Source organism: Lithobates pipiens, unplaced genomic scaffold (genome assembly GCF_037356315.1).
Source record: "Lithobates pipiens isolate NorthernLeopardFrog02 unplaced genomic scaffold, aLitPip1_a1.2 Scaffold_10, whole genome shotgun sequence".
NCBI lineage: Eukaryota > Metazoa > Chordata > Amphibia > Anura > Ranidae > Lithobates > Lithobates pipiens.
In genome coordinates this window covers 108,263,887-108,277,067 of record NW_027507686.1, presented here as the reverse complement: position 1 = coordinate 108,277,067, position 13,181 = coordinate 108,263,887, and the positions used below count along the sequence as shown (strand labels likewise).

The 13,181-nt window shown below is 43.6% G+C and overlaps 1 pseudogene; it reads left to right on the top strand.

Moving 5' to 3' along the window:
• The first annotated feature begins 12,839 nt into the window (after nucleotides 1-12,839).
• LOC143942845 (5S ribosomal RNA) lies at nucleotides 12,840-12,958 on the top strand (annotated as a pseudogene).
• The last annotated feature ends 223 nt before the right edge of the window (nucleotides 12,959-13,181 follow it).

Here is a 13,181-nt window from a genome sequence, read left to right as displayed (position 1 = left end):
AAGCTAGTATATATAGAAGACTACAGCATACAGAAGAAAGGCTAGTGAATACAGAATAAAGGCTGGCTTCTACGGAGAGGCTAGTGTATGCAGAACACTATCTAGGGTATATAGAGAGGCTAGATTATACAGAGAGGCTAGTGCATAGAGTGAAGCTATTGTATATAGAAGCCTGGTTTAGTGTATACAGAGAAGCTAGTGTGTACAGAAGAAAGTCTAGACAGGCTATAAAGAGAGACAAGTTTTTACAGAAGACAGTTTGGGGTATACAGAGATGCTAGTTTATACAGAGAGACTAATGTATACAGAAGACAGGCTAGGGCATACAGAAGACAGAAGACGGGCTAGTGTATTCAGAACATAGGCTAGTGTATATCGAAGACAGGCTATTGTATGCAGAAGATCGGCTAGTGTAAACATGCTGGTGTATATAGAGAGGCTAGTGAATTTAGAGGGTAGGCTAAGTGATAACAGAAGACAATCTGGGCTATACAGAGACATTTCATCATTTCATCTAGCTCACATCTCTAATGGAGTTTGTCTCATTGCCATGAGACAATTGCCTTTTCATTCTTATGCTAAATATAGACGATTTTAATCATCCACATCAAGCATGCAATAAAACTATCATACATATAAATAAACCATGTACTCTTTTGCTCTATTTTGCATATTTATAATTCTCCACATCAACTGTTACATTGAGTATGTGACAGTCCTGACACACCATCCTGACTTTTTTTTCTTTATTTCTTATTAGAAATAGAGAGTACTATCTCAAAATCCGGTTACATCTATTCACTTCGATGAGTTCTACCGCTAATTGTACGGTAATGCATAATGTTCACAAAACCATCCATTTGCTACCAGACATGCTGTACATACTAAGAGTAATGTAACTATCGCTCGCTAACGATAGTTTTATTGTTAACAGTTTTATTGCTTTTCTGACATTAACCGAGTATCTCTGACATTAACTGAGTATCTCTCTGCACTATGATCTTAATAATAATAATAATAATAATAATAATAATAGGATTGTAATGAAAGATCAACTAGTCTAATATAAGCTTTCTCATTGGTACCGGCATATCCTTTAAATTTAGACTAACGCAACTATTTCTCGGCCATTTTCAAGCTAAGCTTTCAATCTCTTACCTTTGAACAGCGATACTTCCTCCCTACAATATTAAGCCATTTAAATGTCCTATTGGTCGCCTATATTATACAACTCTCTGAAAAGCCTATATGTAGAGAATAAAACTAGTCTTACATCTTAATAAAACTGTTATTGCTCAACCAGTATCAGCTGGTTAAATAAACGTTTCCACTGTTTGACTCTATTTTCTGTATTACTTCTTTTTCTCCACCTTAACTGTCACAGTTAAAACACAGTGACAAAACATTTCTTTTTACCGCAGCAAACTGTGAGAAAAGCAGTGTAAGCCGTCTTTCTGCCATATGCTTCAGAAAATTAATGTACCGCTTTTAAATCCATATCAATTCCACATAACCGTGAAACGTCTTACAATTTTAATATTTACGGATAGCAATTACTGATATTAAATTATGACTATACCAGTGGAAAAGGACCGCGTAATGGAACTGTGAAATTAATCATAATCTCAGCGTTAACATAGCTGATAAATTTACGATTTACTCAACGATTTACTCAACGATTTAAACTTAGATTTTTTTCATTCTAAGTCTATTTAATCTTAAATAATTTATACTATATTCTACTGTACTCTTAAATTATGTACTGTTGTTTTGTATTTTAGCCGTTCTCATATTTCGTTTTATGTTGCAACCATCGAATCTCATTGCTATTCCGACATTCTGCCTTAATGAGGATGCCTCTCTGCTATAGGAAACTTTGCAACTATCCCTTGATCCCTTTTGTGTATTCACTTTATCTCGACCTATATATACTGCCTCAATATTTTCCTAATTTGTTTTGCTATACTTATTATTATTATATTATAGAGATTACTAACTCTAAATCATTGTAAACCTAACCATAGTTATAATGTCTACAGCTAATTTTACGTTAAAGCAAAATTCACAAAAAAACATCTTTTTAAAACCTTAAGAGTAACATTAAGAGTAATGCAGCCATCTCTCGCTACCTCTATGCAATAGGATTCTCTTTCCAGTGGAAACGGAAAACAGTCAGTGTATGCCGTCTTCGTGCGCAACAAAATTAATGGAACGATTTACACTTTGGAATTTGCAAGATCCCTTGATCCCTTTTGTGTAGTCACTATATCTCGACCTATACATACTGCCTCAAAATTTTCCTATTTTGTTTTGCTATACGTATTATTATTATTTTATAGAGATTACTATCTCTAAATCATTGTAACAAGTTATAATGTCTACAGCTAATTTTACGTTAAAGCAAAAGTAACACAAAACCATCTTTTTAAAATCTTTTACACACTGCACATTAAGAGTAATGCAACCATCTCTCGCTACCTCTATGCAATATGATTCTCTTTCTGACTCTATTTTGTGTATTACTTCTTCTCCACATTAACTGTCACACTGATAACCATTTGTAACACATAACACTTGCAACACATTTTTAACAGCAGCAAAATGTGAGAAAAGCAGTGGGACGGTTTATTTGATTGAGAAGTGGTTGCAGTAGCAAAGCTTAGCAATAGAGTTTGATTACATTAATAACACATAATGCAACTACATTCACATCATGCATACATCCTAATGTAAGCTGTCTATCACTATTAATGTTCATGGTTACTGATATAATATGCCGATAACCAGTGGAAACGGAAAACAGTCAGTTTTTGCCGTCTTCGTGCGTAACAAAATTAATGGAACGATTTACACGTTGGAAATTTCAAGCTACGTCAATTTACTCTTAAATACCCTTTAGCTGCTTAGCTCACACTTTGCTATATGTAGCCGCGTTTACATGTAAGTAACCAATGGGGATTGACATTTCATGTCCATCTCACATCTCTAATGCATTTTCGATCTCTTTTAAACTGCAATACTTAATCTGTGCAATATTAAGTAATATTTAGCTGCTTAGCTCACACTTTGCTGTATGTAGCCGCGTTAACTGTATTAATGGTTACATGTAAATAACCAATGGGGAATGACATTTCATGTCTATCTCACATCTCTAATGCAATTTGTCTCTTTGCCATGTCATACTTTGCCAGTTATTATACTTTCTCATTCGATAGAAACCTAGTCGTTGCTGATATTTCATGATTACAGCAATTATCTCATCTAATTGCTATTGCAACGCTCTATTGAACAATGTAAAGGTAAGATAGATATTTTGTGTATTTCCACTTAAACTCGACCAATATATACTGTCTCAATATTATCCTTTCTAATTTTGCTAAATTAGATTATAGAATTTGCTATGTCTAAATCCAGGTTACCTACTCACCTTTTTTACGTATACTGCTAATTTTAGGATAATACAAAACCATCTTATTGCTTCTTTACACGCTGCACATATTAAGAGTAATACAATGCTACCGATGTGAACAGTTTAATTGCTCTTCTCACATTTAGCTGGTATCTCTCTGCTATAGGAAACTGAATTTGTACCATAACGATCACTCATCTAATATCAGTCCACTCAGTGCTACCGGGATAACGTTTACATTTAGAGTAATGAAATTATTTCTCAGTCATTTTGGAGCTACTGCAACTAACGCTTCCGATCTCTTTTAAACTGCGATACTTAAGCTCTGCTTTTGCAGAATATTTAGCTGCTTAGCTCACACTTTGCTGTACGTAGACTTGGGGATTGGCATTTCATCTCTAATTCATATTCACATTTCTAATGCAGTTTGTCTTTTTGCCATGTCATCCTCTGTTAGTTATTATGCTTTCTCATCCTTGTGCTATATTTGGGGTATTTTCACTACATGAATAAAGACACGTAATGAACCTGATTGATAAAAACCTACACACGTCGTTGCTGTTATTTCGTGTATTTCCACTTAAACCCGACCTGTATATGCTGTCTCAATATTAATTTTAGAGTTATTTTGCTATATTTATTATTAGTATAAACAGATTACTATCTCTAAATCCTGGTAAACCAGCTCACACTAAACCGTCTAATTTCTACCTTACACGCAGCACATATTAACATATTAACATTTAGCCGGTATCACTCTGCAATAGTATACGAAATGTGTAGATCACTCATCTAATATCGTCTTTTCAGTGCTACCGGAACAACTTTTAAATTTAGAGTAATGCAACGATTTCTCAGTTTTATGAAGCTACTGCAACTAACGCTTTGGATCTCTTTCCTGATAAATTACGCTCTGCAATATTAAGCCATGTAAATTGTCCTATTGGTCTGCTAACAATGCGATGTATAATAATACAAATCTTTCAAAAGCAATATCGTCTCACTGCAATACTTACTCTGCATAATATATATGAATAATGGGAATAATGATAATAATGCTAATAATAAAGTCGTCTAAAACTCGGCTATTAGTAGAGAATAAAACTATCTTACATCAAAATAAACCATGTACTGCCAAACCAATAACGGCCAATTACTTAACGTCTATCAGTCAATGACTTAACAAAATAAACTTAGCACTCTTTTGCTCTATTTTGTATAGTTGTAGTTCTCCACATTAACTGTCACATTGATATCACCACTGACAACACACCACTTTTTAACAGCACCAAAATATGAAAAAAGCACTTTACATGTTTCAGAAGTAGTTGCATTAGCAAAAAATAAAGTCCTGTCTTCTTTACACGCTAGCTTTTCTGTATACATTAATCTCTCTGTGTACAGTGTAAGCCTATCTGTAAAAAAAAAATAGCCTGTGTTCTGCATACTCTAGCCTCTCTGTGTAACACAGTCTCTCTCTGGATTCCCTAGCCTCCATCTCTGCATACCCAGGACCTTCCTCTGTATAATCTAGCCTATCTGTATACACTAGCCTGTCTTTTGTACAAATTAGCTTCTCTGTAGCCGGTCTTCTGTATACACGAGCCTCACTGTCTACTCTTGGTTGTCTTTTGTATACACTAGCATCTCTGTATACACTAGTCCACCGGTATACACTAGCAAGTCTGCATACACTAGCCTCTCTTTGTAACCCAATTTCTCTCTCTGTATACCTTAGCCTCCATCTCTGCATACCCAGGACGTTCTTCTCTATAATCTAGCCTATGTGTATACACTAGCCGGTCTTCTGTAGACATTAGCCTCCCTGTATAAACTAGCTTGTCTACTGTATACACTAGTCCGTCTGTATACACTAGCAAGCCTGCATACACTAGCCTCTCTGTGTAACCCAGCCTCCATCTCTGCATACCCAGGACGTTCTTCTCTATAATCTAGCCTATTTGTATACACTAGCCTGTCTTTTGTACACATTAGCCTCTCTGTATAAACTAGCCGGTCCTCTGTATACACTAGTCCATCTGCATACACTAGCAAGTATGCGTACTCTAGCCTCCCTCTCTGTATACCTTAGCCTCCATCTCTGCATACCCAGGACGTTCTTCTGTATAATCTAGCCTATCTGTATAATCTAGCCTATCTGTATACACTAGCCTGTCTTTTGTACACATTTGCCTCTCTGTATAAACTAACCGGTCTTCTGTATACACTAGTCCGCCTGTATACACTAGCAAGTATGCATACCCTAGCCTCCATCTCTGCATACCCAGGACGTTCTTCTGTATAATCTAGCCTATCTGTATACACTAGTGACCATCTTGGCATGTGTCAAGAGGGTTGAGAGTGCACAAAGGAATTGCCTACGAGCACAACACCCTGAAAGCACCCAATCTCGTTTGGTCTCAGAGGCTAAGCAGGGTTGGGCCTGGTTTGTACCTGGATGGAAGACTGCCTGGGTTTTCCAGATGCCGCAGGCTTATTTTTATGTTGTTGGTGTTGACCTGTTTTTTTCGCTTGTTTCCCAAGGTGATCATCTTGGCATTTGTCAAGAGGGTTGAGAGTGCCTAAAGAGATCACTTACAGCCGCATCACCCTGAAAGCACCCTATCTCTTCTGATCTCAGAGGCTAAGAAGGGTTGGGCCTAGTTAGTACTTGAATGGGAGATGGCCTTGGAATACCAGGTGCCATATTCTTCTTTTTATGTTGTAGGCGTTGACCTGTTTTTTTTCGCTTGTTTCCCAGGGTGAATATCATGGCATTTTTCAAGAGGGATGAGAGTGCCCAAAGAGATTGCCTATGGGCACATCACCCTGAAAGCGCCCAATCTCCGCTGATCTCAGAGGCTAGAAAGGGTCGCGCCTTGTTAATACCTGGATGGGAGACCGCCTGGAAATACTAGGTGTGGTAGACTTCTTTTTATGTTGTTGGCGTCGACTTGTTTTTTTTGTTGACCATCTTGGCGTTTGTCAAGAGGGTTGAGCGTGCCTGAAAAAATCTACTATGGCTGCATCACCCTGAAAGAGCCAAATCTCATTTGATCTCAAAGGCTAAGCAGGGTTGGGACCTGGTTAGTACCTGGATGGGAGACCGCCTGGGATTTCTCGATGCCATAGGCTTTTTTTTTAAGTTGTCTGCATTGACTTATTTTTTTTTTTGTTTTATTCTTTTATTAAGTATAAGTAGAACAACATAAATATAACAGTCAACCATATAGCATGACCCAGGGTCACAATTACATGGTAACAAAAAATAGGCAGCCAAATAACTCTGGGTTCTCAGAGGGGAGTCCTAGAGTTTCATGCAGAAAAGAGAGAAACCCCACCTCGGACATGTAGTACAGTATAACTAATGCAGCTCCGTTTGGACTTTAGCCAAAATTTTTATATCTGCTTGGAGCAGCGAGATGGGGCGATAGGAATCCGGGGAGTGGGGATCCTTTCCTGGCTTGGGTATCACTATAATAACTGCCTGCCGTAGAGTATCAGGTAGGGACCCGGAGTCAAATATGTGTGTATATAATCTCAACAATTCTGGCACTAGTGTCTCAGAGTAGTGGGCATAGAAATCCAGGGGAATACCATCCAGTCCAGGGGCCTTAGCCGTTGCAAGGGATGCCACCGCTAGCCTAATCTCATCTGCCGATATCGGGGCCTCAAGAGACTCAACCTGAGCCTCAGACAGGTAGGGAAGAGAGATATCTCGGAGGTACGCCCCCGTCTCAGTTCTCGGCCTATGCACCTGCGACTCATAAAGGGCAGCATAGTAAGCACGAAACATGGTGGCCACTGTTGGCGGACCAGTCACCTCCTCACCCCCATTGTCAGTCAACGAAACCACCACCGGGGGCTTGGAGTCCCGATGCGCCAAGTAGGCCAGCAACTTTCCCGCCCTCTCTCCTTGTTCAAACACCCGTTGCTTAACAAAAAACAACTTTTGCTTAGCCTGTTCAATGTGGAGGTGATCTACTAGCCTTGTGTGGTGATGTAATACCTGGGCCTTAGCAGGTGTGGGGTCAGTAGTGAAGTCAGTGGTCACCGAGTCCAGCTCCCGTAGGGCATTAGATAGCAAAGTCTTGGAGGTACGCTTCAACCGGTTAATCCTGTGTGTTAAATTGGAGCGTACGTGCAGTTTAAAAGCCTCCCAGGTACAGTCAACCGGAGCCGTCCCCTGATTAGTAGTAAAGAAAAAACCCCATTCGTCCCCTAAGTCTTCGCTGGCCGGGTACAACATGGCGTACTTGAGGTGATGTGCCCTAAGGCGCCTCTTGACTTCCACGAATCGGGAACGACGTTTTTGAACTTCTACGGAGAAGTCAGGAAACACTGAGATATGTCCGTTCTGAAACAGGATGTTGCCTTTTTCACGAGTAAGGCGAAGGATGGCATCCCTATCCCGGTAATTTAACAGCTTAGCAATGCACGTGCGAGGAGGTGCCCCCTCCGGCGGCGGGCGGGCAGGCATTCTGTGGGCCCTTTCAATATTAAATGAGGTAGAGAACGCTTCCCTACCGTAGGCCTTAATCAGGAGAGATTCCAAAAATGACGCCGGGTCAGCCCCCTCGGAGCCCTCCGGCAGGCCGATAAAGCGGAGGTTCGATCTGCGGGCCCTATTCTCAAGGTCGTCCTGTTTCTGGGCCAGCTGCTGGAGCTGCCTTTGCACATCATCTTGGGCATGCTGCAGAGGGAACAGGACATCTTCGGCCTGACTGATCCGGGTTTCAGTTTCCTTCACTCTATCACGCAGTTTAGCCATGTCCTGTCGGATAAGTGAGACATCCACCCTAACCTCCTCAAGTTTAGTTGTCAGTGTGGTCTGGCAGGTAGAAATTGCCTCAAGCACCTTCGCCGTGTCTGAGGTAGCAGGTTCTGCAGCCGGAGTGGACTGTCCGCCATGTTGGCCCTCATAGTCCCGCCGGAACTTTTCTAGAGATGCCGCCGCTGCAGACTGCTTCTTCGTTTGAGACATCGTCCCTATGTATACACAAGAAGGTAGCGGGTATTACACCGGTAAAATCGTAGGTAAAACAGTTAGTGGGCACCCAGGATCACTACAGGAGATCGCGGTAGGAGCGGAGCTCAGGTCACAAGCGTCCTACTCCATTGCTGTCCAGGCCACACCCCGTGCCATAGGCTTCTTTTTATGATGTTGGCTTTGAACTGTTTTTTTCGCTTGTTTCTCAAGGCGACCATCTTGACGTTTGTCAAGAGGGTTTGGCGTGTCTTGAAGAGAACGCTTACGGCCACATCACCCTGAAAGCACCTGATCTCATCTGATTTCAGAAGCTTAGCAGCGTCAGGCCTGGTTAGAACCTGGATGGGAGACTGCCTGGGAAGACCAGGTGACATAGAAGGATCTGGCCTGGTTAGTGTCTTGATTGGGAGATCGCCTTGGAATACCGGATGCCGTAGGATTCTTTTTATGTTGTTGGCTTTGACCTGTTTTTTTTCCCTTGTTTCCCAAGGTGACCATCTTGGCATTTGTCAAGAGGGTTGAGAGTGCACAAAGAAATTGCCTATGGGCACAACACCCTGAAAGCGCCCAATCTCGTTTGGTCTCAGAGGCTAAGCAGGGTTGGGCCTGGTTTGTACCTGGATGGGAGACTGCCTGGGTTTTCCAAACGCCGCAGGCTTCTTTTTATGTTGTTGGCGTTGACTTGTTTTTTTTGTTTGTTTCCCAAGGTGACCATCTTGGCGTTTGTCAAGAGGGTTGAGCGTGCCTGAAAAAATCTACTATGGCTGCATCACCCTGAAAGAGCCAAATCTCATTTGATCTCAGAGGCTAAGCAGGGTTGGGACCTGGTTAGTACCTGGATGGGAGACCGCCTGGGATTTCTCGATGCCATAGGCTTTTTTTTAAAGTTGTTGACATTGACTTATTATTTTTTTTTTTTTTATTCTTTTATTAAGTATAAGTAGAACAACATAAATATAACAGTCAACCATACAGCATGACCCAGGGTCACAATTACATGGTAACAAAAAATAGGCAGCCAAATAACTCTGGGTTCTCAGAGGGGAGTCCTACAGTTTCATGCAGAAAAGAGAGAAACCCCACCTCGGACATGTAGTACAGTATAACTAATGCAGCTCCGTTCGGACAAATGTAATCATGGAGAACAACTAGGACCACAGCGAGCCAGCTTATCATGACCTATGTGAACCAGAGTAAAATATGAGCCGGTCGTGTCCAGAACCCTGGGGTTCTTCTGGGTCCCAAAGGCTAGTAAGGAGACAAGGCATAGTCAAAAGGGAGGACGGGGAAGAAGAGAGTGCAAAGACGGATTGAGAGGAGGTGGGGGGATGGCGGCGGGGTAAAATAGAAAAATAAAGACAAAAAGGGAGGGGGGGGGGAATGCCACCCAGGGCAGACATGGCCTACGTAGGTAAACGTTAGATGTTCAGTCTTTTTCTGGGACAGGGGCGGTGCTCACCTCCCGAATGTAGTCTCAAGTATCAGTAAAATACCTCCAGGGCCTCCATGTTACACTAAATGCCTCTTCAGTGTTGTGAAGGGTGGCGGTCAATTCCTCCATCCTCCAACAAACATCCGGGATCGATCTATTCATTTTATTCAGAAGGTATGGAACTCTATACCAGCGTGAGACTATCTTGTATCCTGATTCTTGATATTGGTTTGCGATGGAAGCTTTATGTACTATTGTCAGGATCTTCCCTATCTGTTGTGGGGTAAATGTGATGCCTAAGTCCCTCTCCCATTTGTGGATAAATGGTGGGGGTCGACTCCTCCTCCTGACTACTCAATAGGTTGTACAGGAGGGAGAGGGTGTGTCGCACAGGTTCCCTTTTGTGACAGATGGATTCATAGGGTGTCAGGTCTCTAGGAGTGTAGGGGGCCCTTTGTATGGCCAGAAAAAAGTGACGAAGTTGATAAGCACTAAACAAGTCAAGCGGAGGGTTAGAAAGCTCGGCGACAGTTTGCGTGGTCGAGAGTCCTCCCGAGGGCCACACCTCTCCCAGACGCTGTTTCCCCACCACTGTCAACTGTCGCAGTTTCTTGTTGGTAAATCCCGATGGGAAGTCTGGATTACCTATAACCGGAGTCATTGGTGACGGCAGGGGAGCAATGTGTGTGCAGCGGAACAACCTCCGCACAACAGCCAACGTAGCTCCCAAAACGGGGTGATCTCTGAGGTCTTTTGGTAGGGAGGACAGGAGCCACGGGGAGGTCAATAGGGGAATGGATCCATCCTCAATCTCCATCTCCACCCACTGCTTGTGTGGGCCATTACAATGCCAATCAACGACTCTCGCTAGCAGAGTCGCTCTGTAGTATTGTCTCAGATCTGGGAGACCCAGACCCCCCTTGTCCTTTGGTCTGGCAAGCAATTGCAAACGGGCTCTGGGCGGTTTGCGCGCCCAAATAATGTCCCGGAGCAGCACCTGCAGTTGTCTGAAAAAAATTGGGGGTAACCGGATCGGTAATGTCTGGAACAAGTATAAGATCCGCGGGAGGGCCGTCATTTTGAATGCATTACAGCGCCCGAACCAGGTCAGTGTTAAAGCATGCCAGTTTCCCAAATCAGATTTCAGTCTATTCAGGAGAGGGACAAAATTAAGCGGGTACAATTGCGCCAAATCCGCTGCGATGTCAACGCCCAGGTAACGTATAGATTTTTCAGCTCAGTAGAATGGAAAAGCGGAGCGTAGCCTCTTGGCCTCACCATCCGGGACCGATATATTCAATACAGCCGACGGTGCAATTGATTTTATAGTTTGATAGGCTGCCGTATCGCCGGAGAGCCGCGAGTATATTGGGAAGCGAAATGTGTGGATTGGAGACGAAAAAAATTAGATCGTCAGTGTACGCCGCAATTCTGTGGTGTGCCGAGGGTTTGGATATGCCAGTAATATTCGGGTCATTCCGAACGTGACACATAAGTGGTTCCAGTGTCAGAATAAAAATTAGGGGAGACAGAGGGCACCCCTGCCTCGTCCCATTAGTGATGGGGAAAGAGTCCGAGCACTCTGAAAGCACCCAATATCGTCTGATCTTGGAGACTAAGAAGAGTCAGGCCTGGTTAGTACCTGGATGGGAGACCACCTGGGAATATCAGTTATTGTAGGCTTCTTTTTATGTTGTTGGCGTTGATTCATTTTTTTTTTTTTTCGCTTGTTTCCCAAGGTGACCATCTTGGCATTTGTCAAGAGGGTTGAGAGTGCCACTTTGGGGGGTCTGAGTGATACCTAGTGCGCTGTACTGGAAGGGCTTGACATTCCCGCATATGTGTCCCCTCCCCCTGGTTGCGCCCCTCGTCCCCCCCTCTGGCTCCCACCTACTCTTTGCCGACATTGCCTTCTGCAGCTTTCGGGGACCCTGGATGACTTATTTATTGAGCCTATTGGTACGAGACACTGCTTCCCTCCAGGGTGACTCTGGACCCCCCTGGAGGATTTACCCCTTACTGTTTGGGCAGTCCCAGACTCCCTCTGGATGCTCTACACAGCCCCCGATGGCGATGCAGGAGAGACACTAATTGGCGGGCCCCAGGACTGCTGCTCGGGTGAAGTCTCCCGTTGAATGGAGGGATGGTGGCCCCAGCCCCTTGCCTGACGGATTTTCCATGCACCGACCAGGGCTGCTCCTCTTATATCTTGATGTGGTGACCATGGAGGGGAGGAGTTGAAATTTATGGGGTCCGGGTGTTTGCTGGTGGGAGTGCGCTAAAGGCGCGGACACTATATCATGGCCGGACAGTATATGGCAGAACACCGGCACCAGTCAACCACCGGTGTCATGTGCGTCGCTGTGTAATATAGAGCAGGGTCCGGGAAGCCAATACCTCCCCACAATTTCGGTCGCAATAGCATTGCCCTACCAATACGCATATGTTTTCCGCGCCAGAGGAACTTAATAAAGATTGAGCGAAAGAAAGTCTGGGGTATTTTGATAGGTAAGGCTTGTAGTAGATACAGAAGTCATGGCATCGCGTTCATCTTCAACACATTACAGCGTCCGAACCATGACAGAGCTAGTGGGTCCCATCTTTTAGGGTCCGCTGTAAGCCCATAGGCTTCTTTTTATGTTGTTGGCTTTGACCTGTTTTTTTTGCTTGTTTCTCAAGGCGACCATCTTGGCGTTTGTCAAGAGGGTTGGGCGTGTCTTGAAGAGAACGCTTACGGCCACATCAACCTGAAAGCACCCGATCTCATCTGATTTCAATGGCTAAGCAGCGTCAGGCCTGGTTAGTACCTGGATGGGAGACTGCCTGGGAAGACCAGGTGCCATAGAAGGATCTGGTCTGGTTAGTGTCTTGATTGGGAGATCGCCTGGGAATACTGGATGCCGTAGGCTTCTTTTTATGTTGTTAGCTTTGACCTGTTTTTTTTAGCTTGTTTCCCAAGGTGACCATCTTGGCCTTTGTCAAGAGGCTTCAGAGTGCCCAAAGAGAGTGCCTACGGCCAAATCACCCTGAAAGAGCCCAATCTCATCTGATCTCGGAGGCTACGCAGCGATGGGCCTGGTTAGTACCTGGATGGGAGACAGCTTGGGAATACCAGGTGCCGTAGGCTTCTCATTATGTTGTCGGCGTTGACCTGTTTTATTTTCCCTTGTTTCCCAAGGTGACCATCTTGGCATGTGTCAAGAGGATTGAGAGTGCACAAAGAAATTGCCTATGAGCACAACACCCTGAAAGCGCCCAATCTCGTTTGGTCTCAGAGGCTAAGCAGGGTTGGGCCTGGTTTGTACCTGGATGGGAGACCGCCTGGGTTTTCCAGATGCCGCAGGCTTATT